The sequence below is a fragment of the Synchiropus splendidus genome, chromosome 7 (assembly GCF_027744825.2).
Source record: "Synchiropus splendidus isolate RoL2022-P1 chromosome 7, RoL_Sspl_1.0, whole genome shotgun sequence".
Lineage (NCBI taxonomy): Eukaryota > Metazoa > Chordata > Actinopteri > Syngnathiformes > Callionymidae > Synchiropus > Synchiropus splendidus.
The window spans coordinates 452,811-472,403 of record NC_071340.1 but is presented as its reverse complement, the minus strand read 5'-3'; positions in this window follow the sequence as shown (position 1 = coordinate 472,403).

Genomic DNA, 19,593 nt, shown 5'->3' with positions numbered 1-19,593 from the left:
AACTTTGGAAAAACACTTCAGACAGTTTAGATTTGATGTGCAACTACTAGAAAGACCCTTTCTGCTATAGTGGGAGGTTAAAATTTCATGTTCTGAAGCTTCCCTGAAAAGTTATGGCACAATGCACAAAAACGCTTTTCAGCCTGAGATAAGGTGGGTTTCGGAACGCCAAACATAAAAGTGTTGATAACTTTTGAAAAACACTTCAGACAGCTTAGATTTGATGTGCAACTACTAGAAAGACCCTTTCTGCTATAGTGGGAGGTTAAAATTTCATGTTCTGAAGCTTCCCTGAAAAGTTATGGCACAATGCACAAAAACGCTTTTCAGCCTGAGATAAGGTGGGTTTCGGAACGCCAAACATAAAAGTGTTGATAACTTTGGAAAAACACTTCAGACAGTTTAGATTTGATGTGCAACTACTAGAAAGACCCTTTCTGCTATAGTGGGAGGTTAAAATTTCATGTTCTGAAGCTTCCCTGAAAAGTTATGGCACAATGCACAAAAACGCTTTTCAGCCTGAGATAAGGTGGGTTTCGGAACGCCAAACATAAAAGTGTTGATAACTTTCGAAAAACACTTCAGAGAGCTTAGATTTGATGTGCACCTACTAGAAAGACCCTTTCTGCTATCGTGGGAGGTTAAAATTTCATGTTCTGAAGCTTCCCTGAAAAGTTATGGCACAATGCGTAAAAACGCTTTTCAGCCTGAGATAAGGTGGGTTTCGGAACGCCAAACATAAAAGTGTTGATAACTTTGGAAAAACACTTCAGACAGTTTAGATTTGATGTGCAACTACTAGAAAGACCCTTTCTGCTATAGTGGGAGGTTAAAATTTCATGTTCTGAAGCTTCCCTGAAAAGTTATGGCACAATGCACAAAAACGTTTTTCAGCCTGAGATAAGGTGGGTTTCGGAACGCCAAACATAAAAGTGTTAATAACTTTGGAAAAACACTTCAGACAGTTTAGATTTGATGTGCAACTACTAGAAAGACACTTTCTGCTATAGTGGGAGGTTAAAATTTCATGTTCTGAAGCTTTCCTGAAAAGTTATGGCACAATGCACAAAAACGCTTTTCAGCCTGAGATAAGGTGGGTTTCGGAACGCCAAACATAAAAGTGTTGATAACTTTCGAAAAACACTTCAGAGAGCTTAGATTTGATGTGCACCTACTAGAAAGACCCTTTCTGCTATAGTGGGAGGTTAAAATTTCATGTTCTGAAGCTTCCCTGAAAAGTTATGGCACAATGCACAAAAACGCTTTTCAGCCTGAGATAAGGTGGGTTTCGGAACGCCAAACATAAAAGTGTTGATAACTTTGGAAAAACACTTCAGACAGTTGAGATTTGATGTGCAACTACTAGAAAGACCCTTTCTGCTATAGTGGGAGGTTAAAATTTCATGTTCTGAAGCTTCCCTGAAAAGTTATGGCACAATGCACAAAAACGCTTTTCAGCCTGAGATAAGGTGGGTTTCGGAACGCCAAACATAAAAGTGTTGATAACTTTCGAAAAACACTTCAGAGAGCTTAGATTTGATGTGCACCTACTAGAAAGACCCTTTCTGCTATAGTGGGAGCTTAAAATATCATGTTCTGAAGCTTCCCTGAAAAGTTATGGCACAATGCGTAAAAACGCTTTTCAGCCTGAGATAAGGTGGGTTTCGGAACGCCAAACATAAAAGTGTTGATAACTTTGGAAAAACACTTCAGACAGTTTAGATTTGATGTGCAACTACTAGAAAGACCCTTTCTGCTATAGTGGGAGGTTAAAATTTCATGTTCTGAAGCTTCCCTGAGAAGTTATGGCACAATGCACAAAAACGTTTTTCAGCCTGAGATAAGGTGGGTTTCGGAACGCCAAACATAAAAGTGTTAATAACTTTGGAAAAACACTTCAGACAGTTTAGATTTGATGTGCAACTACTAGAAAGACACTTTCTGCTATAGTGGGAGGTTAAAATTTCATGTTCTGAAGCTTTCCTGAAAAGTTATGGCACAATGCACAAAAACGCTTTTCAGCCTGAGATAAGGTGGGTTTCGGAACGCCAAACATAAAAGTGTTGATAACTTTCGAAAAACACTTCAGAGAGCTTAGATTTGATGTGCACCTACTAGAAAGACCCTTTCTGCTATAGTGGGAGGTTAAAATTTCATGTTCTGAAGCTTCCCTGAAAAGTTATGGCACAATGCGTAAAAACGCTTTTCAGCCTGAGATAAGGTGGGTTTCGGAACGCCAAACATAAAAGTGTTGATAACTTTGGAAAAACACTTCAGACAGTTTAGATTTGATGTGCAACTACTAGAAAGACCCTTTCTGCTATAGTGGGAGGTTAAAATTTCATGTTCTGAAGCTTTCCTGAAAAGTTATGGCACAATGCACAAAAACGCTTTTCAGCCTGAGATAAGGTGGGTTTCGGAACGCCAAACATAAAAGTGTTGATAACTTTTGAAAAACACTTCAGACAGCTTAGATTTGATGTGCAACTACTAGAAAGACCCTTTCTGCTATAGTGGGAGGTTAAAATTTCATGTTCTGAAGCTTCCCTGAAAAGTTATGGCACAATGCACAAAAACGCTTTTCAGCCTGAGATAAGGTGGGTTTCGGAACGCCAAACATAAAAGTGTTGATAACTTTCGAAAAACACTTCAGTGAGCTTAGATTTGATGTGCACCTACTAGAAAGACCCTTTCTGCTATAGTGGGAGGTTAAAATTTCATGTTCTGAAGCTTCCCTGAAAAGTTATGGCACAATGCGTAAAAACGCTTTTCAGCCTGAGATAAGGTGGGTTTCGGAACGCCAAACATAAAAGTGTTGATAACTTTGGAAAAACACTTCAGACAGTTTAGATTTGATGTGCAACTACTAGAAAGACCCTTTCTGCTATAGTGGGAGGTTAAAATTTCATGTTCTGAAGCTTCCCTGAAAAGTTATGGCACAATGCACAAAAACGCTTTTCAGCCTGAGATAAGGTGGGTTCCGGAACGCCAAACATAAAAGTGTTGATAACTTTGGAAAAACACTTCAGACAGTTTAGATTTGATGTGCAACTACTAGAAAGACCCTTTCTGCTATAGTGGGAGGTTAAAATTTCATGTTCTGAAGCTTCCCTGAAAAGTTATGGCACAATGCACAAAAACGCTTTTCAGCCTGAGATAAGGTGGGTTTCGGAACGCCAAACATAAAAGTGTTGATAACTTTCGAAAAACACTTCAGAGAGCTTAGATTTGATGTGCACCTACTAGAAAGACCCTTTCTGCTATCGTGGGAGGTTAAAATTTCATGTTCTGAAGCTTCCCTGAAAAGTTATGGCACAATGCTTAAAAACGCTTTTCAGCCTGAGATAAGGTGGGTTTCGGAACGCCAAACATAAAAGTGTTGATAACTTTGGAAAAACACTTCAGACAGTTTAGATTTGATGTGCAACTACTAGAAAGACCCTTTCTGCTATAGTGGGAGGTAAAAATTTCATGTTCTGAAGCTTCCCTGAAAAGTTATGGCACAATGCACAAAAACGTTTTTCAGCCTGAGATAAGGTGGGTTTCGGAACGCCAAACATAAAAGTGTTAATAACTTTGGAAAAACACTTCAGACAGTTTAGATTTGATGTGCAACTACTAGAAAGACACTTTCTGCTATAGTGGGAGGTTAAAATTTCATGTTCTGAAGCTTTCCTGAAAAGTTATGGCACAATGCACAAAAACGCTTTTCAGCCTGAGATAAGGTGGGTTTCGGAACGCCAAACATAAAAGTGTTGATAACTTTCGAAAAACACTTCAGAGAGCTTAGATTTGATGTGCACCTACTAGAAAGACCCTTTCTGCTATAGTGGGAGGTTAAAATTTCATGTTCTGAAGCTTCCCTGAAAAGTTATGGCACAATGCTTAAAAACGCTTTTCAGCCTGAGATAAGGTGGGTTTCGGAACGCCAAACATAAAAGTGTTGATAACTTTGGAAAAACACTTCAGACAGTTTAGATTTGATGTGCAACTACTAGAAAGACCCTTTCTGCTATAGTGGGAGGTTAAAATTTCATGTTCTGAAGCTTTCCTGAAAAGTTATGGCACAATGCACAAAAACGCTTTTCAGCCTGAGATAAGGTGGGTTTCGGAACGCCAAACATAAAAGTGTTGATAACTTTCGAAAAACACTTCAGAGAGCTTAGATTTGATGTGCACCTACTAGAAAGACCCTTTCTGCTATCGTGGGAGGTTAAAATTTCATGTTCTGAAGCTTCCCTGAAAAGTTATGGCACAATGCGTAAAAACGCTTTTCAGCCTGAGATAAGGTGGGTTTCGGAACGCCAAACATAAAAGTGTTGATAACTTTGGAAAAACACTTCAGACAGTTTAGATTTGATGTGCAACTACTAGAAAGACCCTTTCTGCTATAGTGGGAGGTTAAAATTTCATGTTCTGAAGCTTCCCTGAAAAGTTATGGCACAATGCACAAAAACGTTTTTCAGCCTGAGATAAGGTGGGTTTCGGAACGCCAAACATAAAAGTGTTAATAACTTTGGAAAAACACTTCAGACAGTTTAGATTTGATGTGCAGCTACTAGAAAGACACTTTCTGCTATAGTGGGAGGTTAAAATTTCATGTTCTGAAGCTTTCCTGAAAAGTTATGGCACAATGCACAAAAACGCTTTTCAGCCTGAGATAAGGTGGGTTTCGGAACGCCAAACATAAAAGTGTTGATAACTTTCGAAAAACACTTCAGAGAGCTTAGATTTGATGTGCACCTACTAGAAAGACCCTTTCTGCTCTTGTGGGAGGTTAAAATTTCATGTTCTGAAGCTTCCCTGAAAAGTTATGGCACAATGCTTAAAAACGCTTTTCAGCCTGAGATAAGGTGGGTTTCGGAACGCCAAACATAAAAGTGTTGATAACTTTTGAAAAACACTTCAGACAGTTTAGATTTGATGTGCAACTACTAGAAAGACCCTTTCTGCTATAGTGGGAGGTTAAAATTTCATGTTCTGAAGCTTTCCTGAAAAGTTATGGCACAATGCACAAAAACGCTTTTCAGCCTGAGATAAGGTGGGTTTCGGAACGCCAAACATAAAAGTGTTGATAACTTTGGAAAAACACTTCAGAGAGCTTAGATTTGATGTGCAACTACTAGAAAGACCCTTTCTGCTATAGTGGGAGGTTAAAATTTCATGTTCTGAAGCTTTCCTGAAAAGTTATGGCACAATGCACAAAAACGCTTTTCAGCCTGAGATAAGGTGGGTTTCGGAACGCCAAACATAAAAGTGTTGATAACTTTTGAAAAACACTTCAGACAGCTTAGATTTGATGTGCAACTACTAGAAAGACCCTTTCTGCTATAGTGGGAGGTTAAAATTTCATGTTCTGAAGCTTCCCTGAAAAGTTATGGCACAATGCACAAAAACGCTTTTCAGCCTGAGATAAGGTGGGTTTCGGAACGCCAAACATAAAAGTGTTGATAACTTTCGAAAAACACTTCAGAGAGCTTAGATTTGATGTGCACCTACTAGAAAGACCCTTTCTGCTATAGTGGGAGGTTAAAATTTCATGTTCTGAAGCTTCCCTGAAAAGTTATGGCACAATGCGTAAAAACGCTTTTCAGCCTGAGATAAGGTGGGTTTCGGAACGCCAAACATAAAAGTGTTGATAACTTTGGAAAAACACTTCAGACAGTTTAGATTTGATGTGCAACTACTAGAAAGACCCTTTCTGCTATAGTGGGAGGTTAAAATTTCATGTTCTGAAGCTTTCCTGAAAAGTTATGGCACAATGCACAAAAACGCTTTTCAGCCTGAGATAAGGTGGGTTTCGAAAAGCCAAACATAAAAGTGTTGATAACTTTTGAAAAACACTTCAGACAGCTTAGATTTGATGTGCAACTACTAGAAAGACCCTTTCTGCTATAGTGGGAGGTTAAAATTTCATGTTCTGAAGCTTCCCTGAAAAGTTATGGCACAATGCACAAAAACGCTTTTCAGCCTGAGATAAGGTGGGTTTCGGAACGCCAAACATAAAAGTGTTGATAACTTTGGAAAAACACTTCAGACAGTTTAGATTTGATGTGCAACTACTAGAAAGACCCTTTCTGCTATAGTGGGAGGTTAAAATTTCATGTTCTGAAGCTTTCCTGAAAAGTTATGGCACAATGCACAAAAACGCTTTTCAGCCTGAGATAAGGTGGGTTTCGGAACGCCAAACATAAAAGTGTTGATAACTTTCGAAAAACACTTCAGAGAGCTTAGATTTGATGTGCACCTACTAGAAAGACCCTTTCTGCTATAGTGGGAGGTTAAAATTTCATGTTCTGAAGCTTCCCTGAAAAGTTATGGCACAATGCGTAAAAACGCTTTTCAGCCTGAGATAAGGTGGGTTTCGGAACGCCAAACATAAAAGTGTTGATAACTTTGGAAAAACACTTCAGACAGTTTAGATTTGATGTGCAACTACTAGAAAGACCCTTTCTGCTATAGTGGGAGGTTAAAATTTCATGTTCTGAAGCTTTCCTGAAAAGTTATGGCACAATGCACAAAAACGCTTTTCAGCCTGAGATAAGGTGGGTTTCGGAACGCCAAACATAAAAGTGTTGATAACTTTTGAAAAACACTTCAGACAGTTTAGATTTGATGTGCAACTACTAGAAAGACCCTTTCTGCTATAGTGGGAGGTTAAAATTTCATGTTCTGAAGCTTCCCTGAAAAGTTATGGCACAATGCGTAAAAACGCTTTTCAGCCTGAGATAAGGTGGGTTTCGGAACGCCAAACATAAAAGTGTTGATAACTTTGGAAAAACACTTCAGACAGTTTAGATTTGATGTGCAACTACTAGAAAGACCCTTTCTGCTATAGTGGGAGGTTAAAATTTCATGTTCTGAAGCTTTCCTGAAAAGTTATGGCACAATGCACAAAAACGCTTTTCAGCCTGAGATAAGGTGGGTTTCGGAACGCCAAACATAAAAGTGTTGATAACTTTTGAAAAACACTTCAGACAGCTTAGATTTGATGTGCAACTACTAGAAAGACCCTTTCTGCTATAGTGGGAGGTTAAAATTTCATGTTCTGAAGCTTCCCTGAAAAGTTATGGCACAATGCACAAAAACGCTTTTCAGCCTGAGATAAGGTGGGTTTCGGAACGCCAAACATAAAAGTGTTGATAACTTTGGAAAAACACTTCAGACAGTTGAGATTTGATGTGCAACTACTAGAAAGACCCTTTCTGCTATAGTGGGAGGTTAAAATTTCATGTTCTGAAGCTTCCCTGAAAAGTTATGGCACAATGCACAAAAACGCTTTTCAGCCTGAGATAAGGTGGGTTTCGGAACGCCAAACATAAAAGTGTTGATAACTTTCGAAAAACACTTCAGTGAGCTTAGATTTGATGTGCACCTACTAGAAAGACCCTTTCTGCTATAGTGGGAGGTTAAAATTTCATGTTCTGAAGCTTCCCTGAAAAGTTATGGCACAATGCGTAAAAACGCTTTTCAGCCTGAGATAAGATGGGTTTCGGAACGCCAAACATAAAAGTGTTGATAACTTTGGAAAAACACTTCAGACAGTTTAGATTTGATGTGCAACTACTAGAAAGACCCTTTCTGCTATAGTGGGAGGTTAAAATTTTATGTTCTGAAGCTTCCCTGAAAAGTTATGGCACAATGCACAAAAACGCTTTTCAGCCTGAGATAAGGTGGGTTTCGGAACGCCAAACATAAAAGTGTTGATAACTTTGGAAAAACAGTTCAGACAGTTTAGATTTGATGTGCAACTACTAGAAAGACCCTTTCTGCTATAGTGGGAGGTTAAAATTTCATGTTCTGAAGCTTTCCTGAAAAGTTATGGCACAATGCACAAAAACGCTTTTCAGCCTGAGATAAGGTGGGTTTCGGAACGCCAAACATAAAAGTGTTGATAACTTTCGAAAAACACTTCAGAGAGCTTAGATTTGATGTGCACCTACTAGAAAGACCCTTTCTGCTATAGTGGGAGGTTAAAATTTCATGTTCTGAAGCTTCCCTGAAAAGTTATGGCACAATGCGTAAAAACGCTTTTCAGCCTGAGATAAGGTGGGTTTCGGAACGCCAAACATAAAAGTGTTGATAACTTTGGAAAAACACTTCAGACAGTTTAGATTTGATGTGCAACTACTAGAAAGACCCTTTCTGCTATAGTGGGAGGTTAAAATTTCATGTTCTGAAGCTTTCCTGAAAAGTTATGGCACAATGCACAAAAACGCTTTTCAGCCTGAGATAAGGTGGGTTTCGGAACGCCAAACATAAAAGTGTTGATAACTTTTGAAAAACACTTCAGACAGTTTAGATTTGATGTGCAACTACTAGAAAGACCCTTTCTGCTATAGTGGGAGGTTAAAATTTCATGTTCTGAAGCTTCCCTGAAAAGTTATGGCACAATGCACAAAAACGCTTTTCAGCCTGAGATAAGGTGGGTTTCGGAACGCCAAACATAAAAGTGTTGATAACTTTGGAAAAACACTTCAGACAGTTTAGATTTGATGTGCAACTACTAGAAAGACCCTTTCTGCTATAGTGGGAGGTTAAAATTTCATGTTCTGAAGCTTTCCTGAAAAGTTATGGCACAATGCACAAAAACGCTTTTCAGCCTGAGATAAGGTGGGTTTCGGAACGCCAAACATAAAAGTGTTGATAACTATTGAAAAACACTTCAGAGAGCTTAGATTTGATGTGCACCTACTAGAAAGACCCTTTCTGCTATAGTGGGAGGTTAAAATTTCATGTTCTGAAGCTTCCCTGAAAAGTTATGGCACAATGCGTAAAAACGCTTTTCAGCCTGAGATAAGGTGGGTTTCGGAACGCCAAACATAAAAGTGTTGATAACTTTGGAAAAACACTTCAGACAGTTTAGATTTGATGTGCAACTACTAGAAAGACCCTTTCTGCTATAGTGGGAGGTTAAAATTTCATGTTCTGAAGCTTTCCTGAAAAGTTATGGCACAATGCACAAAAACGCTTTTCAGCCTGAGATAAGGTGGGTTTCGGAACGCCAAACATAAAAGTGTTGATAACTTTTGAAAAACACTTCAGACAGCTTAGATTTGATGTGCAACTACTAGAAAGACCCTTTCTGCTATAGTGGGAGGTTAAAATTTCATGTTCTGAAGCTTCCCTGAAAAGTTATGGCACAATGCACAAAAACGCTTTTCAGCCTGAGATAAGGTGGGTTTCGGAACGCCAAACATAAAAGTGTTGATAACTTTGGAAAAACACTTCAGACAGTTGAGATTTGATGTGCAACTACTAGAAAGACCCTTTCTGCTATAGTGGGAGGTTAAAATTTCATGTTCTGAAGCTTCCCTGAAAAGTTATGGCACAATGCACAAAAACGCTTTTCAGCCTGAGATAAGGTGGGTTTCGGAACGCCAAACATAAAAGTGTTGATAACTTTCGAAAAACACTTCAGTGAGCTTAGATTTGATGTGCACCTACTAGAAAGACCCTTTCTGCTATAGTGGGAGGTTAAAATTTCATGTTCTGAAGCTTCCCTGAAAAGTTATGGCACAATGCGTAAAAACGCTTTTCAGCCTGAGATAAGGTGGGTTTCGGAACGCCAAACATAAAAGTGTTGATAACTTTGGAAAAACACTTCAGACAGTTTAGATTTGATGTGCAACTACTAGAAAGACCCTTTCTGCTATAGTGGGAGGTTAAAATTTTATGTTCTGAAGCTTCCCTGAAAAGTTATGGCACAATGCACAAAAACGCTTTTCAGCCTGAGATAAGGTGGGTTTCGGAACGCCAAACATAAAAGTGTTGATAACTTTGGAAAAACAGTTCAGACAGTTTAGATTTGATGTGCAACTACTAGAAAGACCCTTTCTGCTATAGTGGGAGGTTAAAATTTCATGTTCTGAAGCTTCCCTGAAAAGTTATGGCACAATGCACAAAAACGCTTTTCAGCCTGAGATAAGGTGGGTTTCGGAACGCCAAACATAAAAGTGTTGATAACTTTCGAAAAACACTTCAGAGAGCTTAGATTTGATGTGCACCTACTAGAAAGACCCTTTCTGCTATAGTGGGAGGTTAAAATTTCATGTTCTGAAGCTTCCCTGAAAAGTTATGGCACAATGCGTAAAAACGCTTTTCAGCCTGAGATAAGGTGGGTTTCGGAACGCCAAACATAAAAGTGTTAATAACTTTGGAAAAACACTTCAGACAGTTTAGATTTGATGTGCAACTACTAGAAAGACCCTTTCTGCTATAGTGGGAGGTTAAAATTTCATGTTCTGAAGCTTCCCTGAAAAGTTATGGCACAATGCACAAAAACGCTTTTCAGCCTGAGATAAGGTGGGTTTCGGAACGCCAAACATAAAAGTGTTGATAACTTTTGAAAAACACTTCAGACAGCTTAGATTTGATGTGCAACTACTAGAAAGACCCTTTCTGCTATAGTGGGAGGTTAAAATTTCATGTTCTGAAGCTTCCCTGAAAAGTTATGGCACAATGCACAAAAACGCTTTTCAGCCTGAGATAAGGTGGGTTTCGGAACGCCAAACATAAAAGTGTTGATAACTTTGGAAAAACACTTCAGACAGTTTAGATTTGATGTGCAACTACTAGAAAGACCCTTTCTGCTATAGTGGGAGGTTAAAATTTCATGTTCTGAAGCTTCCCTGAAAAGTTATGGCACAATGCACAAAAACGCTTTTCAGCCTGAGATAAGGTGGGTTTCGGAACGCCAAACATAAAAGTGTTGATAACTTTCGAAAAACACTTCAGAGAGCTTAGATTTGATGTGCACCTACTAGAAAGACCCTTTCTGCTATCGTGGGAGGTTAAAATTTCATGTTCTGAAGCTTCCCTGAAAAGTTATGGCACAATGCGTAAAAACGCTTTTCAGCCTGAGATAAGGTGGGTTTCGGAACGCCAAACATAAAAGTGTTGATAACTTTGGAAAAACACTTCAGACAGTTTAGATTTGATGTGCAACTACTAGAAAGACCCTTTCTGCTATAGTGGGAGGTTAAAATTTCATGTTCTGAAGCTTCCCTGAAAAGTTATGGCACAATGCACAAAAACGTTTTTCAGCCTGAGATAAGGTGGGTTTCGGAACGCCAAACATAAAAGTGTTAATAACTTTGGAAAAACACTTCAGACAGTTTAGATTTGATGTGCAACTACTAGAAAGACACTTTCTGCTATAGTGGGAGGTTAAAATTTCATGTTCTGAAGCTTTCCTGAAAAGTTATGGCACAATGCACAAAAACGCTTTTCAGCCTGAGATAAGGTGGGTTTCGGAACGCCAAACATAAAAGTGTTGATAACTTTCGAAAAACACTTCAGAGAGCTTAGATTTGATGTGCACCTACTAGAAAGACCCTTTCTGCTATAGTGGGAGGTTAAAATTTCATGTTCTGAAGCTTCCCTGAAAAGTTATGGCACAATGCACAAAAACGCTTTTCAGCCTGAGATAAGGTGGGTTTCGGAACGCCAAACATAAAAGTGTTGATAACTTTGGAAAAACACTTCAGACAGTTGAGATTTGATGTGCAACTACTAGAAAGACCCTTTCTGCTATAGTGGGAGGTTAAAATTTCATGTTCTGAAGCTTCCCTGAAAAGTTATGGCACAATGCACAAAAACGCTTTTCAGCCTGAGATAAGGTGGGTTTCGGAACGCCAAACATAAAAGTGTTGATAACTTTGGAAAAACACTTCAGACAGTTTAGATTTGATGTGCAACTACTAGAAAGACCCTTTCTGCTATAGTGGGAGGTTAAAATTTCATGTTCTGAAGCTTCCCTGAAAAGTTATGGCACAATGCACAAAAACGCTTTTCAGCCTGAGATAAGGTGGGTTTCGGAACGCCAAACATAAAAGTGTTGATAACTTTCGAAAAACACTTCAGAGAGCTTAGATTTGATGTGCACCTACTAGAAAGACCCTTTCTGCTATAGTGGGAGCTTAAAATATCATGTTCTGAAGCTTCCCTGAAAAGTTATGGCACAATGCGTAAAAACGCTTTTCAGCCTGAGATAAGGTGGGTTTCGGAACGCCAAACATAAAAGTGTTGATAACTTTGGAAAAACACTTCAGACAGTTTAGATTTGATGTGCAACTACTAGAAAGACCCTTTCTGCTATAGTGGGAGGTTAAAATTTCATGTTCTGAAGCTTCCCTGAGAAGTTATGGCACAATGCACAAAAACGTTTTTCAGCCTGAGATAAGGTGGGTTTCGGAACGCCAAACATAAAAGTGTTAATAACTTTGGAAAAACACTTCAGACAGTTTAGATTTGATGTGCAACTACTAGAAAGACACTTTCTGCTATAGTGGGAGGTTAAAATTTCATGTTCTGAAGCTTTCCTGAAAAGTTATGGCACAATGCACAAAAACGCTTTTCAGCCTGAGATAAGGTGGGTTTCGGAACGCCAAACATAAAAGTGTTGATAACTTTCGAAAAACACTTCAGAGAGCTTAGATTTGATGTGCACCTACTAGAAAGACCCTTTCTGCTATAGTGGGAGGTTAAAATTTCATGTTCTGAAGCTTCCCTGAAAAGTTATGGCACAATGCGTAAAAACGCTTTTCAGCCTGAGATAAGGTGGGTTTCGGAACGCCAAACATAAAAGTGTTGATAACTTTGGAAAAACACTTCAGACAGTTTAGATTTGATGTGCAACTACTAGAAAGACCCTTTCTGCTATAGTGGGAGGTTAAAATTTCATGTTCTGAAGCTTTCCTGAAAAGTTATGGCACAATGCACAAAAACGCTTTTCAGCCTGAGATAAGGTGGGTTTCGGAACGCCAAACATAAAAGTGTTGATAACTTTTGAAAAACACTTCAGACAGCTTAGATTTGATGTGCAACTACTAGAAAGACCCTTTCTGCTATAGTGGGAGGTTAAAATTTCATGTTCTGAAGCTTCCCTGAAAAGTTATGGCACAATGCACAAAAACGCTTTTCAGCCTGAGATAAGGTGGGTTTCGGAACGCCAAACATAAAAGTGTTGATAACTTTGGAAAAACACTTCAGACAGTTTAGATTTGATGTGCAACTACTAGAAAGACCCTTTCTGCTATAGTGGGAGGTTAAAATTTCATGTTCTGAAGCTTTCCTGAAAAGTTATGGCACAATGCACAAAAACGCTTTTCAGCCTGAGATAAGGTGGGTTTCGGAACGCCAAACATAAAAGTGTTGATAACTTTTGAAAAACACTTCAGACAGCTTAGATTTGATGTGCAACTACTAGAAAGACCCTTTCTGCTATAGTGGGAGGTTAAAATTTCATGTTCTGAAGCTTCCCTGAAAAGTTATGGCACAATGCACAAAAACGCTTTTCAGCCTGAGATAAGGTGGGTTTCGGAACGCCAAACATAAAAGTGTTGATAACTTTCGAAAAACACTTCAGTGAGCTTAGATTTGATGTGCACCTACTAGAAAGACCCTTTCTGCTATAGTGGGAGGTTAAAATTTCATGTTCTGAAGCTTCCCTGAAAAGTTATGGCACAATGCGTAAAAACGCTTTTCAGCCTGAGATAAGGTGGGTTTCGGAACGCCAAACATAAAAGTGTTGATAACTTTGGAAAAACACTTCAGACAGTTTAGATTTGATGTGCAACTACTAGAAAGACCCTTTCTGCTATAGTGGGAGGTTAAAATTTCATGTTCTGAAGCTTCCCTGAAAAGTTATGGCACAATGCACAAAAACGCTTTTCAGCCTGAGATAAGGTGGGTTCCGGAACGCCAAACATAAAAGTGTTGATAACTTTGGAAAAACACTTCAGACAGTTTAGATTTGATGTGCACCTACTAGAAAGACCCTTTCTGCTATAGTGGGAGGTTAAAATTTCATGTTCTGAAGCTTCCCTGAAAAGTTATGGCACAATGCACAAAAACGCTTTTCAGCCTGAGATAAGGTGGGTTTCGGAACGCCAAACATAAAAGTGTTGATAACTTTGGAAAAACACTTCAGACAGTTTAGATTTGATGTGCAACTACTAGAAAGACCCTTTCTGCTATAGTGGGAGGTTAAAATTTCATGTTCTGAAGCTTTCCTGAAAAGTTATGGCACAATGCACAAAAACGCTTTTCAGCCTGAGATAAGGTGGGTTTCGGAACGCCAAACATAAAAGTGTTGATAACTTTCGAAAAACACTTCAGAGAGCTTAGATTTGATGTGCACCTACTAGAAAGACCCTTTCTGCTATAGTGGGAGGTTAAAATTTCATGTTCTGAAGCTTCCCTGAAAAGTTATGGCACAATGCGTAAAAACGCTTTTCAGCCTGAGATAAGGTGGGTTTCGGAACGCCAAACATAAAAGTGTTGATAACTTTGGAAAAACACTTCAGACAGTTTAGATTTGATGTGCAACTACTAGAAAGACCCTTTCTGCTATAGTGGGAGGTTAAAATTTCATGTTCTGAAGCTTTCCTGAAAAGTTATGGCACAATGCACAAAAACGCTTTTCAGCCTGAGATAAGGTGGGTTTCGGAACGCCAAACATAAAAGTGTTGATAACTTTTGAAAAACACTTCAGACAGTTTAGATTTGATGTGCAACTACTAGAAAGACCCTTTCTGCTATAGTGGGAGGTTAAAATTTCATGTTCTGAAGCTTCCCTGAAAAGTTATGGCACAATGCGTAAAAACGCTTTTCAGCCTGAGATAAGGTGGGTTTCGGAACGCCAAACATAAAAGTGTTGATAACTTTGGAAAAACACTTCAGACAGTTTAGATTTGATGTGCAACTACTAGAAAGACCCTTTCTGCTATAGTGGGAGGTTAAAATTTCATGTTCTGAAGCTTTCCTGAAAAGTTATGGCACAATGCACAAAAACGCTTTTCAGCCTGAGATAAGGTGGGTTTCGGAACGCCAAACATAAAAGTGTTGATAACTTTTGAAAAACACTTCAGACAGCTTAGATTTGATGTGCAACTACTAGAAAGACCCTTTCTGCTATAGTGGGAGGTTAAAATTTCATGTTCTGAAGCTTCCCTGAAAAGTTATGGCACAATGCACAAAAACGCTTTTCAGCCTGAGATAAGGTGGGTTTCGGAACGCCAAACATAAAAGTGTTGATAACTTTGGAAAAACACTTCAGACAGTTGAGATTTGATGTGCAACTACTAGAAAGACCCTTTCTGCTATAGTGGGAGGTTAAAATTTCATGTTCTGAAGCTTCCCTGAAAAGTTATGGCACAATGCACAAAAACGCTTTTCAGCCTGAGATAAGGTGGGTTTCGGAACGCCAAACATAAAAGTGTTGATAACTTTCGAAAAACACTTCAGTGAGCTTAGATTTGATGTGCACCTACTAGAAAGACCCTTTCTGCTATAGTGGGAGGTTAAAATTTCATGTTCTGAAGCTTCCCTGAAAAGTTATGGCACAATGCGTAAAAACGCTTTTCAGCCTGAGATAAGGTGGGTTTCGGAACGCCAAACATAAAAGTGTTGATAACTTTGGAAAAACACTTCAGACAGTTTAGATTTGATGTGCAACTACTAGAAAGACCCTTTCTGCTATAGTGGGAGGTTAAAATTTTATGTTCTGAAGCTTCCCTGAAAAGTTATGGCACAATGCACAAAAACGCTTTTCAGCCTGAGATAAGGTGGGTTTCGGAACGCCAAACATAAAAGTGTTGATAACTTTGGAAAAACAGTTCAGACAGTTTAGATTTGATGTGCAACTACTAGAAAGACCCTTTCTGCTATAGTGGGAGGTTAAAATTTCATGTTCTGAAGCTTTCCTGAAAAGTTATGGCACAATGCACAAAAACGCTTTTCAGCCTGAGATAAGGTGGGTTTCGGAACGCCAAACATAAAAGTGTTGATAACTTTCGAAAAACACTTCAGAGAGCTTAGATTTGATGTGCACCTACTAGAAAGACCCTTTCTGCTATAGTGGGAGGTTAAAATTTCATGTTCTGAAGCTTCCCTGAAAAGTTATGGCACAATGCGTAAAAACGCTTTTCAGCCTGAGATAAGGTGGGTTTCGGAACGCCAAACATAAAAGTGTTGATAACTTTGGAAAAACACTTCAGACAGTTTAGATTTGATGTGCAACTACTAGAAAGACCCTTTCTGCTATAGTGGGAGGTTAAAATTTCATGTTCTGAAGCTTTCCTGAAAAGTTATGGCACAATGCACAAAAACGCTTTTCAGCCTGAGATAAGGTGGGTTTCGGAACGCCAAACATAAAAGTGTTGATAACTTTTGAAAAACACTTCAGACAGTTTAGATTTGATGTGCAACTACTAGAAAGACCCTTTCTGCTATAGTGGGAGGTTAAAATTTCATGTTCTGAAGCTTCCCTGAAAAGTTATGGCACAATGCACAAAAACGCTTTTCAGCCTGAGATAAGGTGGGTTTCGGAACGCCAAACATAAAAGTGTTGATAACTTTGGAAGAACACTTCAGACAGTTTAGATTTGATTTGCAACTACTAGAAAGACCCTTTCTGCTATAGTGGGAGGTTAAAATTTCATGTTCTGAAGCTTTCCTGAAAAGTTATGGCACAATGCACAAAAACGCTTTTCAGCCTGAGATAAGGTGGGTTTCGGAACGCCAAACATAAAAGTGTTGATAACTATTGAAAAACACTTCAGAGAGCTTAGATTTGATGTGCACCTACTAGAAAGACCCTTTCTGCTATAGTGGGAGGTTAAAATTTCATGTTCTGAAGCTTCCCTGAAAAGTTATGGCACAATGCGTAAAAACGCTTTTCAGCCTGAGATAAGGTGGGTTTCGGAACGCCAAACATAAAAGTGTTGATAACTTTGGAAAAACACTTCAGACAGTTTAGATTTGATGTGCAACTACTAGAAAGACCCTTTCTGCTATAGTGGGAGGTTAAAATTTCATGTTCTGAAGCTTTCCTGAAAAGTTATGGCACAATGCACAAAAACGCTTTTCAGCCTGAGATAAGGTGGGTTTCGGAACGCCAAACATAAAAGTGTTGATAACTTTTGAAAAACACTTCAGACAGCTTAGATTTGATGTGCAACTACTAGAAAGACCCTTTCTGCTATAGTGGGAGGTTAAAATTTCATGTTCTGAAGCTTCCCTGAAAAGTTATGGCACAATGCACAAAAACGCTTTTCAGCCTGAGATAAGGTGGGTTTCGGAACGCCAAACATAAAAGTGTTGATAACTTTGGAAAAACACTTCAGACAGTTGAGATTTGATGTGCAACTACTAGAAAGACCCTTTCTGCTATAGTGGGAGGTTAAAATTTCATGTTCTGAAGCTTCCCTGAAAAGTTATGGCACAATGCACAAAAACGCTTTTCAGCCTGAGATAAGGTGGGTTTCGGAACGCCAAACATAAAAGTGTTGATAACTTTCGAAAAACACTTCAGTGAGCTTAGATTTGATGTGCACCTACTAGAAAGACCCTTTCTGCTATAGTGGGAGGTTAAAATTTCATGTTCTGAAGCTTCCCTGAAAAGTTATGGCACAATGCGTAAAAACGCTTTTCAGCCTGAGATAAGGTGGGTTTCGGAACGCCAAACATAAAAGTGTTGATAACTTTGGAAAAACACTTCAGACAGTTTAGATTTGATGTGCAACTACTAGAAAGACCCTTTCTGCTATAGTGGGAGGTTAAAATTTTATGTTCTGAAGCTTTCCTGAAAAGTTATGGCACAATGCACAAAAACGCTTTTCAGCCTGAGATAAGGTGGGTTTCGGAACGCCAAACATAAAAGTGTTGATAACTTTGGAAAAACAGTTCAGACAGTTTAGATTTGATGTGCAACTACTAGAAAGACCCTTTCTGCTATAGTGGGAGGTTAAAATTTCATGTTCTGAAGCTTCCCTGAAAAGTTATGGCACAATGCACAAAAACGCTTTTCAGCCTGAGATAAGGTGGGTTTCGGAACGCCAAACATAAAAGTGTTGATAACTTTCGAAAAACACTTCAGAGAGCTTAGATTTGATGTGCACCTACTAGAAAGACCCTTTCTGCTATAGTGGGAGGTTAAAATTTCATGTTCTGAAGCTTCCCTGAAAAGTTATGGCACAATGCGTAAAAACGCTTTTCAGCCTGAGATAAGGTGGGTTTCGGAACGCCAAACATAAAAGTGTTAATAACTTTGGAAAAACACTTCAGACAGTTTAGATTTGATGTGCAACTACTAGAAAGACCCTTTCTGCTATAGTGGGAGGTTAAAATTTCATGTTCTGAAGCTTCCCTGAAAAGTTATGGCACAATGCACAAAAACGCTTTTCAGCCTGAGATAAGGTGGGTTTCGGAACGCCAAACATAAAAGTGTTGATAACTTTTGAAAAACACTTCAGACAGCTTAGATTTGATGTGCAACTACTAGAAAGACCCTTTCTGCTATAGTGGGAGGTTAAAATTTCATGTTCTGAAGCTTCCCTGAAAAGTTATGGCACAATGCACAAAAACGCTTTTCAGCCTGAGATAAGGTGGGTTTCGGAACGCCAAACATAAAAGTGTTGATAACTTTGGAAAAACACTTCAGACAGTTTAGATTTGATGTGCAACTACTAGAAAGACCCTTTCTGCTATAGTGGGAGGTTAAAATTTCATGTTCTGAAGCTTCCCTGAAAAGTTATGGCACAATGCACAAAAACGCTTTTCAGCCTGAGATAAGGTGGGTTTCGGAACGCCAAACATAAAAGTGTTGATAACTTTCGAAAAACACTTCAGAGAGCTTAGATTTGATGTGCACCTACTAGAAAGACCCTTTCTGCTATCGTGGGAGGTTAAAATTTCATGTTCTGAAGCTTCCCTGAAAAGTTATGGCACAATGCGTAAAAACGCTTTTCAGCCTGAGATAAGGTGGGTTTCGGAACGCCAAACATAAAAGTGTTGATAACTTTGGAAAAACACTTCAGACAGTTTAGATTTGATGTGCAACTACTAGAAAGACCCTTTCTGCTATAGTGGGAGGTTAAAATTTCATGTTCTGAAGCTTCCCTGAAAAGTTATGGCACAATGCACAAAAACGTTTTTCAGCCTGAGATAAGGTGGGTTTCGGAACGCCAAACATAAAAGTGTTAATAACTTTGGAAAAACACTTCAGACAGTTTAGATTTGATGTGCAACTACTAGAAAGACACTTTCTGCTATAGTGGGAGGTTAAAATTTCATGTTCTGAAGCTTTCCTGAAAAGTTATGGCACAATGCACAAAAACGCTTTTCAGCCTGAGATAAGGTGGGTTTCGGAACGCCAAACATAAAAGTGTTGATAACTTTCGAAAAACACTTCAGAGAGCTTAGATTTGATGTGCACCTACTAGAAAGACCCTTTCTGCTATAGTGGGAGGTTAAAATTTCATGTTCTGAAGCTTCCCTGAAAAGTTATGGCACAATGCACAAAAACGCTTTTCAGCCTGAGATAAGGTGGGTTTCGGAACGCCAAACATAAAAGTGTTGATAACTTTGGAAAAACACTTCAGACAGTTGAGATTTGATGTGCAACTACTAGAAAGACCCTTTCTGCTATAGTGGGAGGTTAAAATTTCATGTTCTGAAGCTTCCCTGAAAAGTTATGGCACAATGCACAAAAACGCTTTTCAGCCTGAGATAAGGTGGGTTTCGGAACGCCAAACATAAAAGTGTTGATAACTTTGGAAAAACACTTCAGACAGTTGAGATTTGATGTGC